This window comes from Theropithecus gelada, chromosome 14 (genome assembly GCF_003255815.1).
Source record: "Theropithecus gelada isolate Dixy chromosome 14, Tgel_1.0, whole genome shotgun sequence".
Taxonomy (NCBI): Eukaryota; Metazoa; Chordata; class Mammalia; order Primates; family Cercopithecidae; genus Theropithecus; species Theropithecus gelada.
Window position 1 is genome coordinate 19452278 of NC_037682.1, and position 25205 is coordinate 19477482.

The 25205-nt window shown below is 41.0% G+C and overlaps 1 long non-coding RNA gene across 1 annotated transcript; it reads right to left on the reverse strand.

Annotated features, from left to right (window-relative positions):
• Nucleotides 1–17777: 17777 nt before the first annotated feature.
• LOC112605553 lies at nt 17778–23611 on the reverse strand. The gene is made up of 3 exons (XR_003115521.1): nt 23542–23611; nt 20214–20317; nt 17778–18534 (listed from the first exon to the last, which is right to left on the reverse strand). It is a non-coding gene; the product is annotated as an uncharacterized LOC112605553 (long non-coding RNA).
• Between the last annotated feature and the right edge of the window lie 1594 nt (nt 23612–25205).

Below are 25205 nucleotides of genomic sequence, written 5' to 3' on the forward strand. Positions count from 1 at the left end.
CCAAGGTTCAAGCGATTCTCCTGCCTCAGCCTCCTGAGTAGCTGGGATTACAGGTGCACGCCACCACGCCTGGCTAATTTTTTTATTTTTAGTGGAGATGGGGTTTCGCCGTATTGTCCAGGCTGATCTTGAACTCCTGACCTCAAACGATCCACCCACCTCACCCTCCCAAAGTGCTGGGATTACAGGCATGAGCCACCGTGCCCCTCCATCCCTTAGTATAAGCCTTACTTTTCTCATCTGTAAAATGGACACCATAATCTCTCACTTGCTGGGTTAGCACTAGAGAAAATAGGGCTGGGTGTGGTGGCTCACACCTGTAATCCCAGCACTTTAGGAGGCCGAGGTGAGTGGATCACAAGGTCAGGAGTTCGAGACCAGCCTGGCCAATATGGTGAAACACTGTCTCTACTAAACATTCAGAAATTAGCTGTAATTTATAAATTACTGGGTGAACCTGAGAGGCAGATGTTGCTGTGAGCCGAGATTGCTCCACTGCACTCCAGGCTGGGTGACACAGTGAGACTCTTTCTCAGAAAAGAAAAAAAAAATGTGCCTTGTGCATAGCAGGGCCTCAAAAAATGATAGAAATGGCCCAAGTAGAGTAGAATTATTTCCTTTGGGAATTGACAATAAATGCTTAGAAAACTAAACCTTTTGCTTTTTTTTCATACTGTAACACAAATCTAATTTACCTCAAGCTAAAAGTACTGCAGTGAAGAGGCTGGCCTATCAAAGGACTTTGAAAAATGCCACATTCCACGTCTAGCCAATTTTGCCACCGTAATTACTAAGTGTTACCTATTGCTTTATTATTATGTACCATTCCTGGGATGAATCATTCTTATTTTTTTCTGTAACAACTTCAATTTTTCTCCTCTTTCCAGAACTGGGCAGCTGACAACAAAAAAATATGGCACATAAAATATGACTTAACAGAGTTGGCCATCCTCTCCCTGTCCAACTCACCTCCAGCCCCCATGAATTATCTGATTAGCATATTACCTTGACAACAACCATCATCTCTTCTGAAATTTTAGGAAGTTTTGGTGTTTGCTGGGGTATCTATGCTGTGCTTGGCCCCATGTCTTTTTCACATGTTGTCTGATCCAGGCTGTAGGCTGAATCTTCCATTGTTCTCATCCTGCATATCCAACCCGCTGGCAATTTCTGTTGGCTCTTATTTCAAAATGTATCCTGAATCCAACCACTTCTCCCTACTTCCACACACTTGTCTAAGCCATTATCATCTCTCACCTAGATGTTTTGAATAAACAGATTCTTTTTTTTTTTTTTTTTTGAGATGGAGTCTCACTCTGTCACCCAGGATGGAGTGCAGTGGCGCGATCTCAGCTCACTGCAACCTCTGCCTCCTGGGTTCAAGCGATTCTCATGCCTCAGCCTCCGAAGTGGCTGGGATAACAGGCATGTGCTGCCACGCCCGGTTAACTTTTATATTTTTAGTAGAGACGGGGTTTCACCATGTTGGCTGGGCTGGTCTCAAACTCCTGACCTCAGTTGATCCATCTGCCTCGGCCTCCCAAAGTGCTGGGATTACAGGCATGAGCCACCGTGCCCAGCCAAAAACAGATTATTTTTAAAAGCAATTCTAAGTTCACTGCAAAATTGAGTAAAAGGTACAGAGATTTCCCATAAACTCCTTCCCCCAACACGTGCACAGCCTCTCTCATTATTAACATCCCACACCAGAGTGGTACATTTGTCACAATCAATGAGCCTACATTGACACATCATTATCACCCAAAGCCTGTAGTTTACACTAAGGTCATTCTTCGTATTGTACATTCTATGGGTCGTGACAAATGTGTAATAACATGAATCCACCATTATAGTATCATATAAAATATTTTCACCACCTATTTCACTAAACTATTCATAAAATAGTTTAATCCTCTTCTTCTGCCAATTCATCGTTCCCTCCCCCTAGCTCCTGGCAACAACTGACCTTTTTATTGTCTCTATAGTTTTGCCTTTCCTAGAATGTCATATAGTTGGAATCACACAATATGTAGCCTTTTCAGGTCGGCTTCATTCTCTCAGTAATATGCATTTAAGGTTCCTCCATGTCTTTTCATGGTTTGACAGTTCATTGCTCTTTCTTTCTTTCTTTCTTTCTTTCTTTCTTTCTTTCTTTCTTTCTTTCTTTCTTTCTTTCTTTCTTTCTTTCTTTTTCTTTCTTTCTTTCCTTCCTTCCTTCCTTCTTTCCTTCCTTCTTTCTTTCTCTTTCTTTCCTTCCTTCCTTCATTCCTTCTTTCTTTCTTTTCTTTTCCTTCCTTCCTCTCTCTCCTTCCTTCCTTCCCTCCTTCCTTCCTTCCTTCCCTCCTTCCTTCCTTCCCACCTTCCTTCCTCCCTTCCTTCCTCCCTTCCTTCCCTCCTTTTTTCCTTCCTTCCTTCCTTCCTTCCTTCCTTCCTTCCTTCCTTCCTTCCTTTCTTCCTTCCTTCCTTCTTTCTGACATAGTCTCACTCTGTTGCCTAGGCTGGAGTGCAGTAGTATGATCCTAGCTTACTGCATCCTCAAACTCCTGGCCTCAAGTGATCCTCCCACCTCAGCCTCTCAAGTAGCTGGAACTACAGACATGCGCCACCACTTGGGGGTAATATTTTTACTTTTTTAGGGTAAGATCCCCCTGACTCAGCCTCACAAAGTGCCAGGATTATAGATGTAAGCCACCGTGCCCTGCCAGTTCATTTCTTTTTAGCACTAAATAACATTCCATTGCCTGGATATATCACAATTTATTTATTCATTGATATGCCAAAGGACATTGTGGTTGCTTCCAAGATTTTTTTTTTTTTTTTTTTTTTGAGACAGAGTTTCACTCTTTTTGCCCAGGCTGGAGTGCAATGGTGCGATCTCGGCTCACCGCAACCTCCGCCTCCTGGGTTCAAGCGATTCTCCTGCCTCAGCCTCCTGAGTAGCTGGGATTACAGGCATGTGCCACAACCCCGGCTAATTTTGTATTTTTAGTAGAGACGGGGTTTCTCCATGTTGGTCAGGTTGGTCTTGAACTCTCGACCTCAGGTGACCCACCTGCCTCGGCCTCCCAAAGTGCTGGGATTACAAGCATGAGCCACCGCGCCCGGCTGCTTCCAAGATTTAGCAATTATAAATAAAGCTGCTATAAACATCTGTGCAAGTTTTTGTGTGCAACATAAGTTTTCAGCTCTTTTGGGTAAATATTAAGGAGTGTAATTGCTATATAGTATGGTAAGAGTGTGTTTACTTTTGTAAGAAACTGCCAACCAGTCTTTCCAAGTGGCCATACCATTTTGCATTGCCGCTTGGAATGAATGAGTTTCTGTTGCTCCACACCTTTGTCAGTACTTGATGTTGATGATCTGAATTTTGGCCATTCTAATAAGTGAGTTGTGGTATCTTACTGTTTTAATTTTCATTTCCCTGATGACATATGATGGGGAGTATTTTTTCATATGAGGTTTGCCAGCTGTATGTTTTCTTTGTTATGATGTTTATTAAGGTCTTTGGCCCATTTTTAATAGGGCTGTTTGTTTTCTTAGTGCTGCATTTTTGCTATATTTTGTATATTCTTTGTATATTTTAGATAGCAGCCCTTTTATCAGCTATCTTTTGCAAATAATTTCTCCCAGTCTGTGGTTGTCTTCTCATTCTCTTGACAAGACTTATTTACGTAGCAGAAGTTTTTAATTTTAATAAAGTTCAACTTATTATTTCTTTCATAGATCATGTCTTTGGTGTTATATGTCAAAAGTCATTGCCAAACCCAAAATCATCTAAGTTTTCTCCTACATTATCTTCTAGGAGTTTTATAGTTTTTCATTTTACATTTAAGTCTATAATTTGTTTTGAGTTAATATTTGTCACAGGTAAAGGTCTGTGTCTAGGTTAATTTTTTTGCATGTGGCTGTACGGTTGTTACATCACCATTTGTTGAAAAGACTGTCATTTCTCCATTGAATTGCCTTTGCTGCAATGTCAAAGATCAGTTGACTCTATTTATGGGGGTCTATTTCCGGGCTCTCTATTCTGTTTCGTTTATCTAGTTGTCTATTCTTTCACCAATACTTCATTATCTTGTTTACTGCAGGATTGTAATAAGTGTTGAAGTCTGGTAGTGTCAGCCTCCAGCTTTGTTCTTCAATATTGTGTTGGCTATTATGGGTCTTTTGCCTCAGAATGAATTTTTTGTTGTCTACAAAATAACTTACTTGGGTTTTGATAGGGATTCTATTGAATCTGTAAATCAAGCTGGGAAGACTTGAGTCTTCCTATTCATGAATAGGGATTATCTCTCCATTTATCTAGTTCCTCTTTGATTTCTTTCATCAGAGTTTTCTAGTTTTCCTCATATTGATTTTGCACATATTTTGTTAGATTTATATCTAAGTATTTCATTTTGGGGGATGCTAATGTAAATGGTATTGTGTTTTAAATCCCATTTATTCATTGCTGGTATATAGGAAAGTGATTGACTTTTGTATATTAACCTTATGTCCTGAAACTTTGTTATAATTGCTTATTAGTTTCAGGAATTGTTTTTGATTCTTTTGTATTCTCTGCATAGACAATCATATTTTCTGTGAACAAAGATAGTTTTAGCCCTTCCTTCCTAATATGTATTTTAATTTTCTTTTTCTTGTCTTATTGCATTAGCTAGGACTTAAGTATGATATTGAAAAGAAGTAGTGAGGGGACGTTCTTATCTTGTTCCTGACTTAGCAGAAGAACTTCTAGCTTCTCACCATTAAGTATAATGTTAGCTGTAGGTTTTTCGTAGATGTTCTTTATCAAGTTGATAAAGTTTCCCTCTGTTTCTAGTTTGCTGAGAATTTCCCTTTCTTAATTACGAACTAGTGTTGGGTTTTGTCAGATGCTTTTTCTGCATCTATGTGATCATGTGCTTTTCAAATCAAGGCCTTGCATACCTGGGATAAATTCCACTTGGTTATGGTGTATTGTTCTTTTTATACATTGTTGGATTCACTTTAATAATATTTTGTTCAGGATTTTGCATCTATGCTTATAAGATATATTGGCTTTTAGTTTTGTTTTCAGACAAAGTTTCGCTCTTGTCACCCAGGCTGGAGTGCAGTGGCGTGATCTCAGCTCACTGCAGCCTCTGCCTCCCGGGTTCAAGCTATTCTCCTGCCTCAGCCTCTTGAGAGCTGGGATTACAGGCATGTGCCACCATGGCTGGCTAATTTTTTTTTTTTTTTTTTTTGAGATGGAGTCTCGCTCTGTTGCCCAGGCTGGAGGGCAGTGGCACGATCTCGGCTCACTGCAAGCTCTGCCTCCGGGTTCACGCCATTCTCCTGCCTCAGCCTCCCGAGTAGCTGGGACTATAGGCGCCTGCCACTGTGCCCGGCTAATTTTTTGTATTTTTAGTAGAGATGGGGTTTCACCGTGTTAGTCAAGATGGTCTCGATCTCCTGACTTCATGATCCACCCACCTCGGCCTCCCAAAGTGCTGGGATCACAGGCGTGACCAACCACGCCTAGCCTAATTTTGTATTTTTAGGAGAGAGAGGGTTTCACACTGTTGGCTAGGCTGGTCTTGAACTCTTGACCTCAGGTGATCCACCTGTCTCAGCCTCCCGAAGTGCTGGGATTACAGATGTGAGCCATCACACTAGACCATGGTTCGTAGTTTTCTTATAATGTTTTTGTCTGATTTTGGTATCAGAGTAATGCTGGCCTCATTAGAATGAGTTAGGAAGTGCTCCCTCTGCTTCTAGCTTCAAAAGAGATTGTAGAAAATTGGTATAATTTTGTCCTTAAATGGTAGGATTCACCGGTGAACTCATCTGGGACTAGTGTTTTTCCATTTTGAAAGGTTATTATTGTTTTAATTTGATACAGGCCTACTCAGATAATCTATTTCTTCTTGATATTTGATATTTTGGCTGATTGTGTCTTTCAGTGAATTGTTCCATTTCATCTAGCTTATCAAATAGAGTTGTTCATAGTGTATCATTATCCTTTTAATGACTGTGAGATCTATATGGGAGTACTTTATTTCATTTCTGATATTAGTAATTTGTGTCATCTTTTTTCTTAGTCAGGTAGATGCTTATCAATTTTATTGATCTTTTCAAAGAACCAGCTTTTGTTGTCATTAATTTTCTCTATTGATTTCCTGTTTTCAATTTCATTGACTTCTGCTTTAATTTTTATTTTTTATTTCTTCTGCTTACTTTGGATTTAAATTGTTATTTTTCTTGTTTCCCAAGTTGGAAGATTAGGTGATTGATTTTAGATCTTTCTTCTTTTCTACTATACAGTTTCAATGTTATAAATTTCCCTCTAAGTGCTCCTTTTGCTGCATCCCACAGATTTTGATATATTGTTTTTTCATTTTCATTTAGTTCAAAAGATTTTTAAAATTTCTCATGAGGTTTCCTTCTTTGACCCATGTGTTTAGAAGTACCTTGTTTAATATCTAAGTATTTTGGGATTTTGTCCAGCTATCTTTCCGTTATTGATTTCAAGTTTAATACCATTGAGGTCTGAGAGCAGATGTTGTATAATTTCATATATATGAAAGTATATATAAATTTAAATTTGTTGAGGTGTGTTTTATGGCCCAGAATATGGACTAACTTGCTGAATGTTCTATGTAAGCTTGAGAAGCATGCATATGCTGCTGTTGTTGATGAAAGAGTCAACATATATCAATTATATATACATGGTGTATTGACAGACCACATATACAATGATGGTCCCATAATACTATAATATCATATTTTTACTGTACCTTTTCCATATGAACATATGTTTAGATACACAAATATTTACCTTTGTGTTATAATTGCCTATAGTAACTTGCTATACAGGTTTGTAACCAAGGAGCAATAGACTGTACCATATAGCCTAAATGTATAGTAGGCTATACCATCTAGGTTTGTGTAAGTACCTTCTGAGATGTTCACACAATGACAAAATTACCTAACAACACATTTCTCAGAACATATCCCTGTTGTTAAGTGGCACATGACTGTATATATAGGAGATTGATGGTACTGTTGAGTTCCACTATGTCCTTTCTGATTTTCTGCCTACTGGATCTGTCCATTTCTGATAGATGGGTGTTGAAGTCTCCAATTATGATAGTAGATTCATCTATTTCTTCTTGCAGTTTTATCAGTTTTTGCCTCATGCATTTAGACACTCAGTCGTTAGGTGTGTAAACATTAAGGATTTTTGTGTTGTCTTGGAAAATCAGTCTGTTTATCATTATTTAATGCCCCTCCTTACCCCTGAAAACTTTTTTTTTTTGCTCTGAAGTCTTCTCTGTTTGGAATTATATAGTTACTCCTGCTTTCTTTTGATTAGAGTTAGTATGGTGTATGTTTTTCCATCAATTTACTTTTAGTGTATATGTGTCTTTACACTTAAAGCACGTTTCTTGTAGGCAACATGTAGTTGGGTCTCATTTTTTGATCCATTCTAAAAATTTCTGTCTTTCAATTGATATATTTAGACTATTGATGCTTAAAGTGATTATTGATATCATTGATTAATATCTACCATATATGTTACTGTTTTCTATTCATTACCTTTGTTTGTTGTTGCTATGTTGTCTTCCATTGTTTTTCTGCCTTTTGTGGTTTTAATTGAGCATTTTACATAATTTCATTTTCTCTCCTTTATTAGCATATCTGTTATACTTCTTTTTCAGTGCCTCTTGTTTTCCATATACTTCTTTTTTTCACTTTTAGTGGCTGACTTGAGATTGCAATGTACATTTATCACTAATCCAAGTCCACTTTCATATAACACTATACCACTTAACAGTCAATGCAAGTATCTTAAAATTGTCCTAATTCCTCCCTCCCATCCCTTGCATCATTGCTATCTGTACTAGTCCATTTTCATACTGCTATAAAGAACTGCCTGAGACTGGGTAGTTTATAAAGGAAAGAGGTTTAATTGACTCACAGTTGAGCATGACTGCAGAGGCCTCAGGAAATTTATGATCATGGCAGAAGGCGAAGGGGGAGCAAGGCACCTTCACCTTCCTTCTTTGGCAGGACGGAGAAGTGCCAAGCAAAGGGGAAAGAGCCCCTTATAAAACCATCAGATCTCGTGAGAACTCACTCTCATGAGAACAGCATGGGGGAAACCACCCCCATGATTCAATTATCTCCACCTTGTCTCTCCCTTGACACAGGGAGATTATTGGGATTATAGGAATTAGAATTCAAGATGAGATTTGGGTGGGTACACAAAGCCTAACCACATCACTATCATATCTTTCACTTACACATAAGCATACATAAGTATATATCAAGTACATTGTTGCTGTAATTATTCTGAAACAACTATTATCTGTTAGGTGAGTTAACAATAAGAAAAATAACTTTTTATTTTTACCCTTACTTATTCCTTCTCTGATATTCTTCCTTTCTTTATGAAGGTCCAAGTTTCTGGCTTATATGATTTTCTGTTCTCTAAAAAACTTCTTTTAACATTTCTTGCAAGGTCTACTGGTGACAAACTCCTTTGATTTTAGTTTGTCTGAGGAAGTATTTTTCCTTCACTTTCAAAGAATAATTTCATAGGGTACAGAATTCTTGGTAGTTTTTTTTCTCTTAACACTAAATATTTCAGTCCAGTCTCTTCTTGCTTATGTGGTTTCTGAGGAGAAGTTAGATTCTTATATTTATCTAAGATAATTCTTATCTTTAATCCACTACAGGTAAGAGTTTATTTTTCTCCTCTGGTGTCTTTCAAGTTTTTTTCTTTATCTTCAATTTTCTGTAGTTTGAGTATAATGTGCCTACGTGCCTTTGTTTGCTTGTTTGTGGCTTTAGTTTTTTTTTGTTTGTTTGCATTTATCCTGCTTAGTGTTCTATGAGCTTCCTATATCTGTGGTTTAGCGTATGACATTACTTTGGGGGAAATCCTTGGTCATTATTGGTTCAAATATTTCTTCTGTTCTATTCTGTCCTTCTCCTCCTTCTAGTATTTCCATTATGCATATGTCGCAGCTTGTGTAGTTGTCCCACAGTTCTTGGATATTCTGTTCTGCCTTTTTAAATCTTTTCTATCTTTGTTTTTCAATTTTGGAAAGTTCTATTTTGATATCCTCGAATCAAATATCAAATTCAGTTATTCTTTCCTCAGTCATGTCCAGTCTGCTAATGAGCCCATCAAAGGCATTCTTCATTTCTGTTACAGTGTTTTTGACCTCTAGTATTTCTTTGACTCTTTATTAGAAAGTTCATCTCTCTGCATACATTGCCATCTGTTCTTGAATCTTGTCTACTTTATCCATTAGAGTCCTTAGCATCTTTATCATAGTTGTTTGCAATTCTCGGTCTGATAAGCCAACATCCCTGCCATATCTGAGTTTAGTTTTGATGCTTGCTCTTTCTCTTCAAGCTGTGTTTTTTGCCTTTTAGTATGCCTTGTAACTTTTACTTCATAGTCAGACATGATGTACTGGGTAAATAGGTCTTTACTAATGTAATGGTTAGGTGTTGGGGGAGGGGAAACATTCTATAGCCCTATGATTAAGTCTCACTCTTTCCTGTTCTGTGCCTCTAGACTGAACTTCACAAGTGCTTCTCAGTATCCACCCCCAGCCCCACCTGCCAACATTAGGTGGAAGAGGATGGCTACAGTAGGCTGGAGCTGGGTATTTATTTTTCTTCCTGCGGATCAGTTAGGCTCTGAAAAATCTCTAATAGTTTAAGCTCTGGTAACAGAGTTCCTCTTGAGGGCAGGCTTTGTTAGAAGAACAGGGTGCCTTGGAGGATTTCAAAATGGTTACTTCCCCCTCACCTTTTCCAAATGCATAAGGGAATTTTTCTCCAGTATTCACTATGGGAAGCTGGTAGAGCTCCTGGAAGTAAAGCTCAAAAAAGTGTAGGTACCCTCCTGTGACTGGGTTCCCTGGAGCGTTTCACTCTCAGACTTGTCCACATTGAACCTCTAGTAATTCATCAATTACACTTTAGGTTTTCCATTCCTGGCACTGGTTCCTGCTGATGTTTCAGCACTAGTAAGTTGTGATTCTCTATATTTGCCTGTTTGTCTCTCCAAATTTTAGGACTAGGAGCTTTCTCTGTGACTTTTCTTTTCTAATAGATCTAAGAAGCATTGTGGATTTTTCAGTTTGTTCAGCTTTTTACTTGTTAGGACACAGTGGCGACTTCCAAATTCCTTATGTGCTGGGTGAGAAACCAGAAGTCTCATCTGTATTTTTGCAATAGCCTCCGAACTGGTTCCTGTCTTCTGTCTTTGCCCACAGCATAGCAACTCAAATATGCCTTTAAAATATAAATTAGATTATGTTACTTTCCTGCTCAAAACTGTCCAGTGGCTCCCCAGGTCACTCAGAGCAAAAGTCAAAGTACTGGGCCTACCAGCCCCTACATACCTGCCCCATCTCCAACACTCTGCCTGGAGCTCCTTCTCTCCAATGACAAGATCTCCTCCAACCATACTGCCTGCCTTGCCTATCCTTGAACCAGATATGCTCTCATTGCCAGGTCTGTGCACTTAAACTTTTCCCTCTGCCTGGAATGATCTTCCCCCAGGCTCCTGCACAGTCCAGTTCTTCCCTTCTCTTGGCTCTTGATACAAATGTCATCATCACAGTGAGGTTCTCCCTAGTCTCCCTACAGATTCTAGTAACTCCTTCCCAATCACCCCTGGGCTTCTTCCCCTACTTTATTTTCTCCATAGTATTTATCACTGTCTTACCATATATGGTAAAATATATGATTCACCATATATTTTACTTTAAAAAGAACTTACTTTTTTCCCTCACCAGAATGTAAGGCTCATGAGGACCAGGGTTTTTAATCTGTATTGTTCCCTGTTGTAATCTCAGCGCATATGATAAGTCCTCAATAACTATTTACTTCATGGATTATTATTGTAATTATCTAGATGAGTCAAGGAATCATTGTGGCCATGGTTCAAACTCAGGTTTTCCTGACTCAGAGCCTGTGTTCTGAATGACTATACTACATTGCCACTCAATTCTGTGTTGAATATTGAATATCTGATGCGTTCTTCCAAATGGCCATTACCTACACTCTGACAGTTTTCTATTTCTTGGCTCTCACTGGAGTTGATTTTTCTGAGTTAGGAAGAACTCTCTATGAGCTGCATCCTAATATTTCCTCAAGATAATTGCATTGCAAAACAGGCTGAAATAAGACTGCTCACCGCATTACCTGCAGGACTCTCTCCTCCATCTCGCTTCACTGCAGCCTGTCTGCCAGCTAAGGTTAGAACTGCACTGCTTCTGGCCAAACATAATCTCAGGTTAAGTAGTCAATATCATGTAATCTTCAAAAAAAATTTATAAAAACCCAAACAGACTGACAAAATTCTTCAAGTTTGCATGTTTTATAGCCTTCAAAGTGCCTTTAAGTGCATAATTTATTTTTATGCTTATAATGACCTGCCGAATAGGTCACTGCTTACCTCGTTGCTTGGATGAAGAAAGGGAGGTCATAGTTAGTGGCAGTGCTAGAACTAGAAGACCTCAGATCTTCTGACTCAAGAAGCCCAATTCCTCTACAAACTGAGTGCCCTCAAGTTGATTTCTGCACTGTTTATCACTGGCTTTAGTTTACAGTTCTGATAACTTTTATTCATACACAGCACCTAGAATCTTGATGGTTAAAACAAATTGTTTAAGTGGGGAGAGACTACGTGTGTTTTGGACATGTGTAGTTTTTGACTGCCCAGCATCCATGCTACCCTCTTTTGGTAACAACCCCAATTGCAGTTTTGGACAATTACTTCTGTCCTATTGGTTGCAGTGTTAGTCGGGCTGTCAGTCAACATAGTGAAGGAGAGGGCATTTTACTCAAGCCAAACCAATCAGATTCAAGGAGTTGGGATCTGAACTCAAATGGCAGAGGATACAAGGAGGTTACGTAAGAAGCAGTTTCCTACCAAAATGACTGATTAGCTCCAATTCCAGGACATCTCTGGAATATTTATTTCTGAAGATTTGTTTCTGTTCCTTGCAACCAAAGAGTTCTGCCTGGAGTAGGGAAGAATTATGGGAAGCCTGGCCTCCTTCAGCAAGACTGAACCCTCTTCTGTGAAGACAGGCTGGGGCTCGTGAGTGCGCTGTGGTGCTCTCGGTGGTCAGTGGGTCAATGTCAGCTTGCTGGCTTCTTGCCTGGGACTTCATGGCCTGTCGTGGAAAGGCCCTTCAGCAAATCAGAGGAAGGTTCAAGTTGAGGAAGATGTGAGTAGAATGGGTCTTTCGAGGTGCTCCTCAAGGACTTGAGGAGGGGATAACAAGGAGGCTCGGGTGTCTTAATGGAGCTGTAGGTGGGAAGAATGAGACCCAAATCTGGAAAACAGTTTTTTGTTTTGCTCAGAAAGTTTGGTGGTGGTCAAGACTTCCATGCTGTTTCAGACCTCCTAATTCTCATATTTTAGATAAATAGTAAAGCCATTTGACAATTATGATGAAATTCTCATATGTTAGATAAATAGTAAAGTCATTTGACAATTATGATGAAATAGGGAATGGCATGGCTAGATGAAAGGGCAAGTCGTTGCTGCCCCAACCCCCAACACCAGAGAACGGAGACTTTCTCATGAGTGCTTCTTGCCCACTTTTGCTTCTTTATTCTCTGGTCTTGCCTGCTGGTTTCGGTGCCAACCACACACCTTCTCTGCCATAGACAAAGTTTGTTGAGTTTCCCTTTGCTTGCTCTCATGGGCCAGATTTACAGCACTGAACTCTTCCCTCCAGGCACTTGTTGATATTTGTCAGGAAATTGGTGTGCTCTGAGAGCCCACTCTGTGTTAGGTGTGGCGGCAAGCCCTTTCCCATGGAACGTAAGAGCCCATTTAATTTGCACAGCAACTTTGTGAGGTAGAAGTAGTATCCCTGTTTGCAGATGAGGAAATCGAGCAATGGAGAGGTTAAATAATTTATCTAAGCTAGATCACATAGCTGACAAGTGGCAGAGCCAGGTCTTGAACCCAAACTTGACCAATTCCAAAGCTTTTCAGGAGTCCTGAGATTTAATCCTAACTCTGTTACTTACTAGCTCTGTGACTATCTCTGCAAATAAACCTCTTAAGTCCTGGGTTCTTTTATTGATAAAAATAATGGCAGAGATTGGAGGTGGAGATTGGTACCACATTCTTTGCCAACCTAGCTAATTGATTAGTACCTGTCAGGAGGGCTGTGCAGACCAGGATTCAACAGCTATGCTAAGTTTAGTAGGAAAGAGCTCTGTGATCACTTAGTGATGTCTGCATGAGCCCAGAAGAGAGGATAGGCTGCATTTAGGTCATACGTTAGCCATTCTGTGATCATGAAGTATTTTAGGATGTTAAATGTCATGATTCTTTGATTTAAACATCCTGACCTTTTAAAATAAATAAGCCCATCCTGACTGTATTCTTTTCTGTTCTCTTTTTGTTTTTCCTCTGGTTAGGTCCTCTCAGTTTTTCACACCTATCCAAAATCCATCATCATGGACTAATTAATCAAATTGCTAAAGGATCTCCTTCTCCTAGCCTAGGCAACATAAGTATATCTGTTATCTATTGCTATGTAACCAACCATGCCAGAACTTAATAGCTTAAAACAAAAATGATTGATTTATCATGGCTGACTGGGGAGCTCTGCTCCACACGCTGTTGACTGGGGTCTCTCATGAGCCTACATTGAATTGAGAACTTGACTGGGGACCTTGGTTCTCCACTGTGTGGCCTCTCTCGCTTGTGGTGTCTCTAGTGCATCTCCATGTGGCCTCTCTCTTTCTCCATCAGGATAGCCTGGAAGTTCTATCCACATGGCACTGGGTTTCAGGAAGTAGCATGCAAGAGGATGTGCAAACAATAAGCCTTGGTCTGTATCACACTTGCTACTGTCCAAGACTCTGGATAACTGTAGAGTCAGGATTGGAAGGTATTCCACAAGGGCCTGACTACCAGGAGTCATGGTACACTCGGGGCTGCCAATATAGCAATCTATTGTCATAAGCAATTTCGAATATTCTCAGGGATTCCTACCACACATGGTAGTCGTCATGAAGCACTTATTGATGTGCTAGGTGCTGAGTTATAAGAGTGATAAGACAGGATGTCTGTTTTTGTGGCGTTTCCAGTTCAATAGATAATATAGAACATACTCCAAAAGAATAAAGCAACACAAGTTAGTGGGAGAAGCTTTCAAAATACAGTCATATTTCCCCGAATTTCACTGTGGATCAATTGTTTGGAATATTTTTACATAAACAAAATGGTTGGGCCACAAATACATTGTGGCTGGGCCACAAATTTAACTCATACTATAAATACACCATGGTAGGGTTTCCCAAACACCACACATTAATGTACTGAGTTCATGATTTTTGCCATCAACATGTGCACTGGAACTTTTACTTACTTAATATTCTCCTTTGATTCAACTTATTTTTAACACTTATATAATTTTATTTTAAAATAAAGTTTTATATCACTGCTATAAAAGCAAAACCAGTATTATTTGCTGTAAATATAAGATAGTCATATGAGTAAATTCAGCTAAAATGGAAAATAGTGATCATATTAAATCCTGGTAAGGATGTAGAGAAACTGGATCTCTCATACTTTGCTGGTAGGAATGTAAAATGATAGCGCCATTTAGGAAAATAGTTTGGCAGTTTCTTTTCAAGACTAAAAATGGACTTATCACACAACACAGTCATTACACTCTTGAACATTTATTCCAAAACAAAGAAGACATTTTCTTGTAGGAACTTATACATGAATATGCACAGCAGCATTCAGAATAACCAGAAAACTGGAAATTAACCCAAATGTCCTTCAATATGTGAATGGCTAACTGGTACATCCATACCTTGGAATACTACTCAGCAATAAAAAGGAATGAACTATTAATACATGCAACAATGTAGAAGAACCTGAAGGAAACTATGCTTGGTGAAAAAAAGCCAGTCTTGAAAGGTTACAGACTGTATGATTCCATTGATATATTTTTAAAAGGATAAAACTTTAGAAAAGGAGAGCAGAGTTTAGGGATGAGGGAGAGAGGAAGGGTGTGATTATAAAAGGGTAACACAAGGGAGTGTTGAGGTGATGGCACAGCTGAGTATCTCAGTTTGGGCAGTAGTTGTGAAAGGCTGCATATATTGATAAAAATCACCTAGAACTACACATACACACACAAATGAGTGCATGTAAAACTGATGAAATCCAAGTAAGTTTTTGTTTTTTTTTTTTTGGATGGGGGACAGAGTCTCACTTTGTAGCCCAGGCTGGAGTGCAGTGGCGAGGTCTTGGCTCACTGTAAGCTCTGCCCCCCGGGTTCAAGTGATTCTCCTGCCTCAGCCTCCTGAGCAGCTGGGACTACAGGTGCGTGCCACCATGCCCAGCTAATTTTTGTATTTTTAGTAGAGACGAGGTTTCACCATGTTGACCAGGCTGGTCTTGAACTCCTGACCTCAGATGATCCGCCCACCTAGGCCTCCCAAAGTGCTGGGATTATAGGCATGAGCCATCATACCTGGCCAAATCCAAATAAGTTCTATGGATTATACCAGTACCAACTTCTTAGTTTTGATAGAGTACAACTGTTGTAAGACGTTAACATTGGAGGAGATTGGGAGTAGGGTGCACATGACTTCCTTGCATATTTCCTTGCAACCTTCCTGAATCTAAAATTATTTTTTTACTTAAAGAAAACAAAAAATGTTAGCATTCTTTTTTTTTTTTTTTTTTTTTTGAGATGGAGTCTCACTCTGTTGCCTAGGCTGACGTGCAATGGCACAACCTCAGCTCACTGCAACCTCCACCTCCCGGGTTCAAGCGATTCTCCTGCCTCAGCCTCCCAAGTAGCTGGGATTACAGGTGCCCGCCACCACACCTGGCTAATTTCATATTTTTAGTAGAGATGGGGTTTCTCCATGTTGGTCAGGCTGGTCTTGAACTCCCGACCTAAGGTGAATCCGTCTGCCTAGGCCTCCCAAAGTGCTGGGATCACAGGCATGAGCCATTGCGCCTGGCTAAAACACGTCAGTATACTTCTGAAAATACCTAGAATCTCTTCAGTTATCACCAGTGTGACATGGACTACATAGTGGAAGACTGATGTTTGGCTGTAAGAGAACTAATCTAGGTTTCAGGAATGAGAGCAGGGCACTACAGAGTATTGGGGAGGGTAATAACAGTGAACACTTACACAGTGCTTACTGTGTGCCAGGCACTCTTCCAAGCCTTTTCCAGATACTCATTCATTTAATTCTTATAATGACTCTGTATGGGAAGTGTTGGGTTCTATGGAAAACAGATATTTAGGCAGAGATTTGCATACAGGAAGTGGGGATGCTCTCAGGAACAAAACCTGTGGAGGACACCAGATTAGGCAGAGGGAACTGAACTGTTACGCAGTTACAGCAGAGATCTCATGTATAAAGATCTTCACACCTGTGCACAGTCCCATAGATTCATCCACCTACCTCTTTCCCAGATCACCTTGTCCATAATTTCCCAATCTTTCTCTTTCCAGACCCTTGACCCACAAATCAAGCCAAGAACTCCTGCCTATGATTCTGTATATATTCTTACCTCAGGCCACTTTTCTTTGCCCACAAAGTATATAACCCAAGTCTTTTCCCACCATAGATGCCACAGAGCCACTTGCACTACAGCTTACGCCTGTTGCGGAGCCCTTTCTTGCCCTGGGCCCTCTTAGTGACAACTTTCCTTGTCATTAAGTAAATGGGTTGGAATAATATTCTCAAGTGTGCCACATGCCCTTTCCAGAACCTGGAAAGGTCTATGAGGTTGTGGTAGGCAGCCTCTAAGATGATCCACAATGATAACTGCTTCCTGACATTCACTTCCTGGATATTCTTCTCCCTTTGAGTGTGGACTGGACTTGGTGGCTCCTTTTTATTGAATAGAAAATGGCAGATGTGATGGAATGGCACTTCCAAGATTAGGGTACAAAAAGACTATGGCTTCCATCTCGGGTCTCTCTCTGTTTCCCTCTCTCTCTGTCTATCTCTCATCACTACCTGCTATATTGCAAGGACACTCAGAACACACGGTGACTTACCAAGGTCTATCAGCAACTGCAGGAAGGAGCTTGGAAGCAGATTTAAGGCCTGCAACAGCCATGTGCATGAGCTTAGAAGCAGATGCTTTCAACCGATACCTTGCCTGCATCTTCATGAGGGTCTCAGGGTCCCATTCTTTCCGATCAGGTCCCTGATCTTGGCATAGCAGATCTGCTGCAACTGAGAATTCAATCTTCTTTGGAGTCTCATCGCTTTTATAATTTAAGTTCTGGGCCTGATCCTTAGTTTTCTCTGCCATCCAGTACAGGAGATCAGTCTCTTTATACACTACCAAAGATATCCTCAAGTGCTTACACTTTGCCTTATATCACTAATCAATCATTCTGAGCCTTTCATTGTCTTTCTCCAATTAAACTATGCACCCACCACCCCCAGCAACAGCCATCTCATTTTACAGTCTTTACAAATGCTATTTATCCAGAACCTCTCAAGTGCTTGATGTGCTGCAGCCCCTAGTACATTAACATCTACCTGTGTCCCGTGCCAGCTCATCACCAGTGAAAGTGTTAGCAATTGCACCCTAACCGCATGCTGGGGGCTCCCACTGTTCCACCTACTGTTCGTAATGGGGTCCTCAGACGCAGTCAGCCAGTGAGCAGCACAGCTCCCAAATCCCATTTTTGAGACTGCTGTCTTAGGCCAAATAACTGCTGTTGTAGGTCAGGTTTCCTGGGAAACAGACTCGGAAGCAGAGATTTGCATGTAGGCAGTTTATTGAGTTTTGGGAACAACACCTGTGAGAGGAAAGAAGCCTGGATTGGGTAGAGAGAGAAGTCGGGCTCTGATGCAGTCACAACAGAGGCTTCAGGAGATTCTACAGGGAGATCAAAAACTGGGATGGTCCTTTGGAGTTGTCTAATCAAGATGAGGAGACCCGGCCTTCGTACGCCCCACTAACTTGTGATTGGATGCACGACGACCCAGCGAGGGCATCTCATCTTGGGCAATGCAGCTTCCTTCGGTTGAGGGCAATTCCTAGGAAAGACTCCATTGTGAGCAGTCCATAGCTAACACTCCTTGCAGCTGGGTGAATAAGTAACCTGGTCCTGAAGGAGAGTCTGGGAGGCATAACCACGCTCCACTCCAGCGAGTACTGTTACTCTACCCCTTTTAGAGCTAAGTAAAACTGAGACACGGAGTAGGTAAGGAACTTCCCCAGCCAGAGAGTAACAGAGCCAGGGCCCATGCTCTGATGCCTCTCTAGGAGGAGGAGGAAAAGGAAGATTCTTCCTCCATTCCTGGGATCATGCCCAAGTCAAGGAACAGGTTAGACAGGCTAAGTCTGCTTTCTTATATTCTAGGGTCTCCATACTGGTGCCCTTTTCTCTCTTCTTAGAGTCTTCTTCCCAGACCTCAGCCTCAAAGGCATGGCGGGAAGCATTTTGGGCTTGGAGAGGAGATGATGTTGTCTGGGTGGGAGTAGGCATGACTGGTGTTGAGGCAATGACTAGACTGCAAAAAAAAAAAAAAAAAAAGTTTTGAAAGACAAGTCAAGGGAGGTAAAGTGAGATTGTGAGGCTAAGGCCAACTATGGGGGTCTGAATAGTCAAGCTAAGGAATTTGAACACTACTTTCTGCACAGTGATGAGGGGAGTGGAGGGTTCTGAGGAGCAGGGGGTGGGTGAGAATGATGTTCACAGCGTTGCTGGAGAAAGAGTTTAATGTGTCCCGGGACTGTGGATGAACAACTGGTGGCAGAGACTGGAGGCAGGGAAATCTGTTAGGAGGCTGCAGCAACAGTCTGTGATCGGGGAGGAAGCAGAGACAATGAGAATAGCAAAGAGAGAATGCTGGGCTAGGCATACTGAGGGAAGAATGTCAGGAATCCAAGCATGTTAAAGGCAATCATCTTAGGAGACACCAACATGGACAACAGGACTTTAAGCATGCCCCACAAAGGACCCTATAGCAAAGCTTCATTGAGATGAAAGCATTCAAGGGTTTACTATGGAAAAGGCAGCAGAAATTGCTTTCCCCCAGTGGAAGTGTAAGCAACCACGTGACAACTAATACATGAACACAGGAGGGCACATGGGTACACGGGTGAGTATTTGTCAATCGAGGTAAGGATTTTATTTAAAAACACCGATGTGGTAATGCTGTGTGCCAGGCACCGTTCTCTATGTGAAGATCAACTCAATCATTTATTGTCACTGCAATTCTTGTTAGGTAGGTGTTATGGGAAAACTGAGGTTCAGAGAGGTTAAGTAATTTGCCCAAGGTTACCCAGTATTTTGGTCAACTTAAACTGTTATAACAAAATACCGTAAGGTGGATGGCGTATAAACAGACATTAATTTCTCCGAGTTCTGTGGGCTGGAAGTCTGAGATCAGGCTGTCGGCATGGGCAGGGGCTTGTGGGGGCCTCTTTTGGGCTTCAGACTGCCCACTTCTTCTTGTATCCTTGAGTGGTGGATATTCAGCAAGGGAGCTCTCTGTGTTGCTTTCATAAGGTCACCAATCCCATCACCAGGGCTCTACCCTCCTGACCTAATTATCGCCCACAGGCTCCACCTCTTAACACCATCACATTGAGGGTTAGGATTTCAGCATAGGAATTTTGGAGGGATGCACACATTCATTCCATAACATCTAGTAAGTGGAAGAACCAGGATTCAAACCCAGACCCTGTCTCCATATCTCACACCACTAACCACCATGCTCTGCTCAGGATACCCTGTGATGCACCTTGATAAAAATCAAAGTGGGAGCCAAGCACAGTGGCTCACAACTGTAATCTCAGCAATTTGGAAGGGCCAGGTGGGAGGATTGCTTGGGCCCAGAAGTTCGAGACCAGCCTAGGCAACATAGTGAGATCCCATCTCTACAAAAATTTAAAAATAAAAAAATGAGCTTGGCATGGGGCCCTGTGCCCAGCTGTGGTCCCAGCTGCTTGCAAGGCCAAGGTGGGAGGATCAGTTGAGCCTGGGAGGTGGAGGTTACAGTGAGCCGTGATCACGCCACTGCACTCCAACTTGAGTGACAGAGTGAGACCCTGTCTCAAAAAAAAAAAAAAAAAAGTGGGGATAAAAAGATAATAATCGCCAACTTACTGGTAAGTCTGGTTGAACTTTAAAAATTGCCAAGATGTCTAATTTTTATTTTTGAGCCTATTGCTTCCACACGTTTACCTGTGACTTCATCTTACCTTCTCTCTCACATTTTTGATTCATAAACACCTTTTGGGAAGCCAGCCCATCACTCTGTCTCAGGCTTGATTATGAGTCAGAACAGCCTGAAATAATCCCATACATCCACAATGACAAACAGTGTAGCATCTTAGTATTAGGGATTAGTCACTTCCTCTTTCCTTAAGTGCTTCCTTTGTTCATATGGAAAACAACTATAGAACCCCTGCCCTGTGCAGGCACTGGGCTGAAGATTAGAAATACAGAGAAGAGGCCGGGCACGTGGCTCACACCTGTAATCCCAGCACTTTGGGAGGACGAGGCGGGTGGATCGCCTGAGGTCAGGAGTTCAAGATCAGCCTGGCCAACATGGTGAAACCGCATCTTTACTAAAAATACAAAAAATTAGCCAGGCCTGGTGGAGGGTGCCTATAATCCCAGCTACTTGGGAGGCCGAGGCAGGAGAATCACTTGAACCCGGGAGGCGGAGGTTGCAGTGAGCTGAGATCACGCCATTGCACTCCAGCCTGGGCAACAAGAGTGAAACTCTGTCTCAAAAAAAAAAAAAAAAAAAAAAAAAAGAAAGAAAGGAAGAGAAAAGGAAAGAAAAATAAATACAGAGAAGAATAAGGCTTGGCCCCTGTGCTTGAGGGGTTTGTAGTCTGAGGGACTCTGGTCACCCCAGGTCCCNAAAAAAAAAAAAAAAAAAAAAAAAAAAAAAAGAAAGAAAGGAAGAGAAAAGAAAAGAAAAATAAATACAGAGAAGAATAAGGCTTGGCCCCTGTGCTTGAGGGGTTTGTAGTCTGAGGGACTCTGGTCACCCCAGGTCCCCCATCCAGATTTCTTTTTTCTTTATTTTTATTTTTTTTATTATACTTTATGTTCCAGGGTACATGTGCACAACATGCAGGTTTGTTACATATGTATGTATACATGTGCCATGTTGGTGTGCTGCACCCATTAACTCATCATTTACATTAGGTATATCTCCTGATGCTATCCCTCCTCCCTCCCCCCACCCCACAACAGGTCCCGGTGTGTGATGTTCCCCACCCAGATTTCTAGAAGCAATGGGCAATCAGGGAGGCAGGGGAACATTCTGTGGCTGTTGGAAGCAGCTGGGGTTTGGGGTAGAGTTGATGGTATGGGTCTAAGGAGGAGACTGGGGCAGCTATGCCGTAAGGGGAAATGTGAAACCTTGTCTTGATACACTTCTCAACCAGACCCTCAAATGCTTATCAGCTATTTTCTCACAGTCTTGGAAGAAGCTTGGTGTGGGGGGAGCTATTTTATTGACATTTTGATATATCCATGAAAGAGTTAGGTGGCATGCTCAATGTGCGTAGAATTCTGTCCTCCAATTTCATCAAGTACATTTCTATCTTTAAAAAGTGCTTGATAGAGAAAAGAGAATATACAACATATACCTAAGTACAAAGCATACATAATAAAATGAACATTTATAAACTGCCCAACTTAATAACATTTCCAATTCTGTTGGCTACCTGTGAATTACTTCCTAATCCCACCCCCTGCCTACCTCCCAGAAGTAACTGCTGTCCTGGATTTTGTGTTTATCATTTCTTTGCTTTTTAGGATAGTTTTATCACACATATGTGACCCTAAACAATAGAGTGTTTAGTTTGGCTTACTTTTTTAGATTTATAAAAATGGTTTCCTTCAGTATAGAGCCGGCTGTGACTTACTTTTTGCATTTCACATTGTATCTCTAAGATTCTTCCAAATTGCCCGGTGTAGCTGTACTTCATTTTCACAGCTGTTTATTAATTCATTCAATAAACATTGATTGGGCCCCTGTAATATTCTATTAAGTAAATATATCACAATTTATGTAGTCTTCTATCAGTGAATGTTTGGGTTGTTTATGTGTGCGTGTGTGTGTGTGTGTGTGTGTTTGCCTTTATCAGCAATGCTACTGGGAACATTCTTGTACATAGCTCCTGAAACATATGTGCAAGATTTTCTCAACAGCCCTGGTTTTCCAATTGGGATTCATGGCCGTTAGTGGGTCATAAAATCAATTTGACAGATTCAATCAATGCTTCAAAAAAAGAAAGAAAGAAACAGCAGAAACTGAATTCCTTTCATGTATAAACTCAGTTCCTTTCTAAGTATCTCCATGAAACTTCTTTTTTAGGTACGTTTTGTGTATCCTGGGTTATGATGTGAAGGGATTTTCTTTTTCTTTATTTCTTTTTTTTTTTTTCTCCGAGATGGAGTATTGCTGTGTTGCCCAGAGCTGGAGTGCAATGGCACGATCTCAGCTCACCGAAACCTCTGCCTCCCGGGTGCAAGCAATTCTCTTGCCTCAGCTCACGGAAACCTCTGCCTCCCGGGTGCAAGCAATTCTCTTGCCTCAGCCTCCCGAGTTGCTGGGATTACAGGTGCACGCCAACACGCCCGGCTAATGAAATTTTCTTACTATAGTTCATAGAAAAGTTTGAAAGCCCTTGCTCTAGGGTGGTGCTTCTTAAACTACCTATGTGAGTTTTAAAATTTTTTCCAATCTGTCACAGATACTTTTGTAAAAATACAACAAAAATTAACTACTTGGAAAATGAAATTTTAAGAATTCAAAGACATACAAAATATAAACCCGAATTTTTAATTATTATATTCAACAGGCATAAATTATAATCCAATGAATACAGTGTGGCAGTTTTTCACAAAAGACAAAATATAGCCAGGCGCAGAGGCTCACGCCTGTAATCCCAGCACTTTTGGGAGTCCCAGGCGGGCGGATCACAAGGTCAGGAGATAGAGACCACAGTGAAACCCCGTCTCTACTGAAAAAAAAAAAAAAAAAAATTAGCCGGGCGTGGTGGCGGGCGCCTGTAGTCCCAGCTATCCAGGAGGCGGAGCTTGCAGTGAGCCCAGATGGCGCCACTGTACTCCAGCCTGGGCCACAGAGCGAGACTCTGTCTCAAATAAAAAAACAGACAAAATATGGAAGCAACCCAAAAGTCCACTGATGGATGAATGGATAAACAAAATGTGGTAGAAACATACAAAAGAATATTACTCACCCTTCGAAAGGAAGTAAATTCTGACACATGCTACAACGTGAATGAACCTTGAGGACATGAGGCCAAGTGAAATCAATGAGTCACAAAGGGACAAAACTATATTATTCCACTTACATGAGTACTTAGAGTAGTCAAGATCATAAAGACAGAAAGTAGAATGGTTGCTGATAGGGGCTGGGAGAATGGGAAATTGTTGGTACGTGTATCAGTCTGTTCTTACGCTGCTGATAAAGACATACCCGAGACGGCGTAATTTATAAAGGAAAGAAGATTAATTGACTCACAGTTGAGCATGGTTGGGGAGGCGTCAGGAAACTTACAATCATGGCGGAAGGAGAAGCAAACACATCCTTCTTCACACAACAGCAGCAAACAGAAGCTCTGAGCGAAGCGGGGGGCGGGGGCGGAGGTGTGGGGGAAGCCCTTTATAAAACCAGCAGATCTCGTGAGAACTCACTCACTATCACGAGAACAGCATGGAGAAACTGGCCCCCATGATTCAATTACCTCCACTGGGTCCCTCCCACAACATGTGGGGATTACGGGAGCTGCAGTTCAAGATGAGATTTGGGTGGGGACACAGCTAAACCAAATCAGTATGTAATTTCAGTTTGGAAAGATAAAGTTCTAGCGATGCATGGTGGTGATGGTTGCACGACAATGTGAATGTACTTAATGTCACCAAATTGTATGCTTAAAATGGTTAAAATGGTCAATTTTATATTATGGATATTTCACTATGATTTTTTAAATGTCTAAACAAATAAATATAGTGTGTCAGTATCAAGTTGCTATGAACTTTTTTACATGCTTACTCGAACTTTCTGTATTTCTAACAGATTATTCACATGTCAGCACCAGGACCATACTTTGAGTAGCGCTGCTTCAGGTTGTACATCTAAGAACAGATCAACTGGTGTATAGGCTAGGCACATGTTTACCTTTACAAGATAATCCCAAATTGTTTTCCAAAGAGGCTCTTCAATTTTATACTCCCAATAGCAGGTGTATTAAGAATTTCCTTTGCTCTTCATCCTTGCCAATACTTAGAACTGTCAGAATTCTTAATGTTTGCCAATCTGGTGGGTGTAAAATAGTATCTAGTTTTGGTTTTATTTGCATTTCCCTGATTATTAATAAACTTGAGCATCTTTTTATATGTTTATTGACTAGTTGTGTTTTTTATTTTGTGAAATGCCTGTTTAAATCTTTTGCTCATTTTTCTACTGGGCTGTTGGTATTTTATTATTGATTTGTAAGAGTTTGTTTAATCAACAAATATTTACTGGGCACCTATGTACCAGGCACTCTTGTGTATTATGTATGCAGCGAGCAAAATACACCAAAATTCCTGGTCTCATTTCAAAGTTTATAGTCTATTGGGGACAGCAGGAGGCAGGCAATCAAATCATTTAGTTAAATAGATAGTATGTATGGCAATGATAAATGTTGAGGTTAAAAATAAGGTGAGAGCCGGGCATGGTGGCTCATGCCTGTGATCCCAACACTTTGGGAGGCTGAGGAGGGCACATCACTTGAGGTCAAGAGTTCAAGACCAGACTGACCAATATGGTGAAGCTCTACTAAAAATACCAGAATTAGCCAGGCGTAGTGGCATATGCCTGTAGTCCCAGCCACTCAGGAGGCTGAGGCAAGAGAATTGCTTGAATGCAGGAAGTGGAGACTGCAGTGAGCTGAGATTGTGCCACTGCACTCCAGCCTGGGCAACAGAGCAAGACTCTGTCTAATAAAAAGAAAAAGGCAGGAAGGGCAATAGGCAGTGCAGGGAGTGGTGGTGAGCTTTGTAATTTTTGAACAGTGGTCAGGAAAGGTTTTCTGAAAAATATGACATTTGAGTAAAGATCCTGAAAGAGATGAGATGTGCAGGCAGACGGCTATAGGAAAAGTTGATTTTATATTCATTTGTCAGTTACATACGTTCCAGATA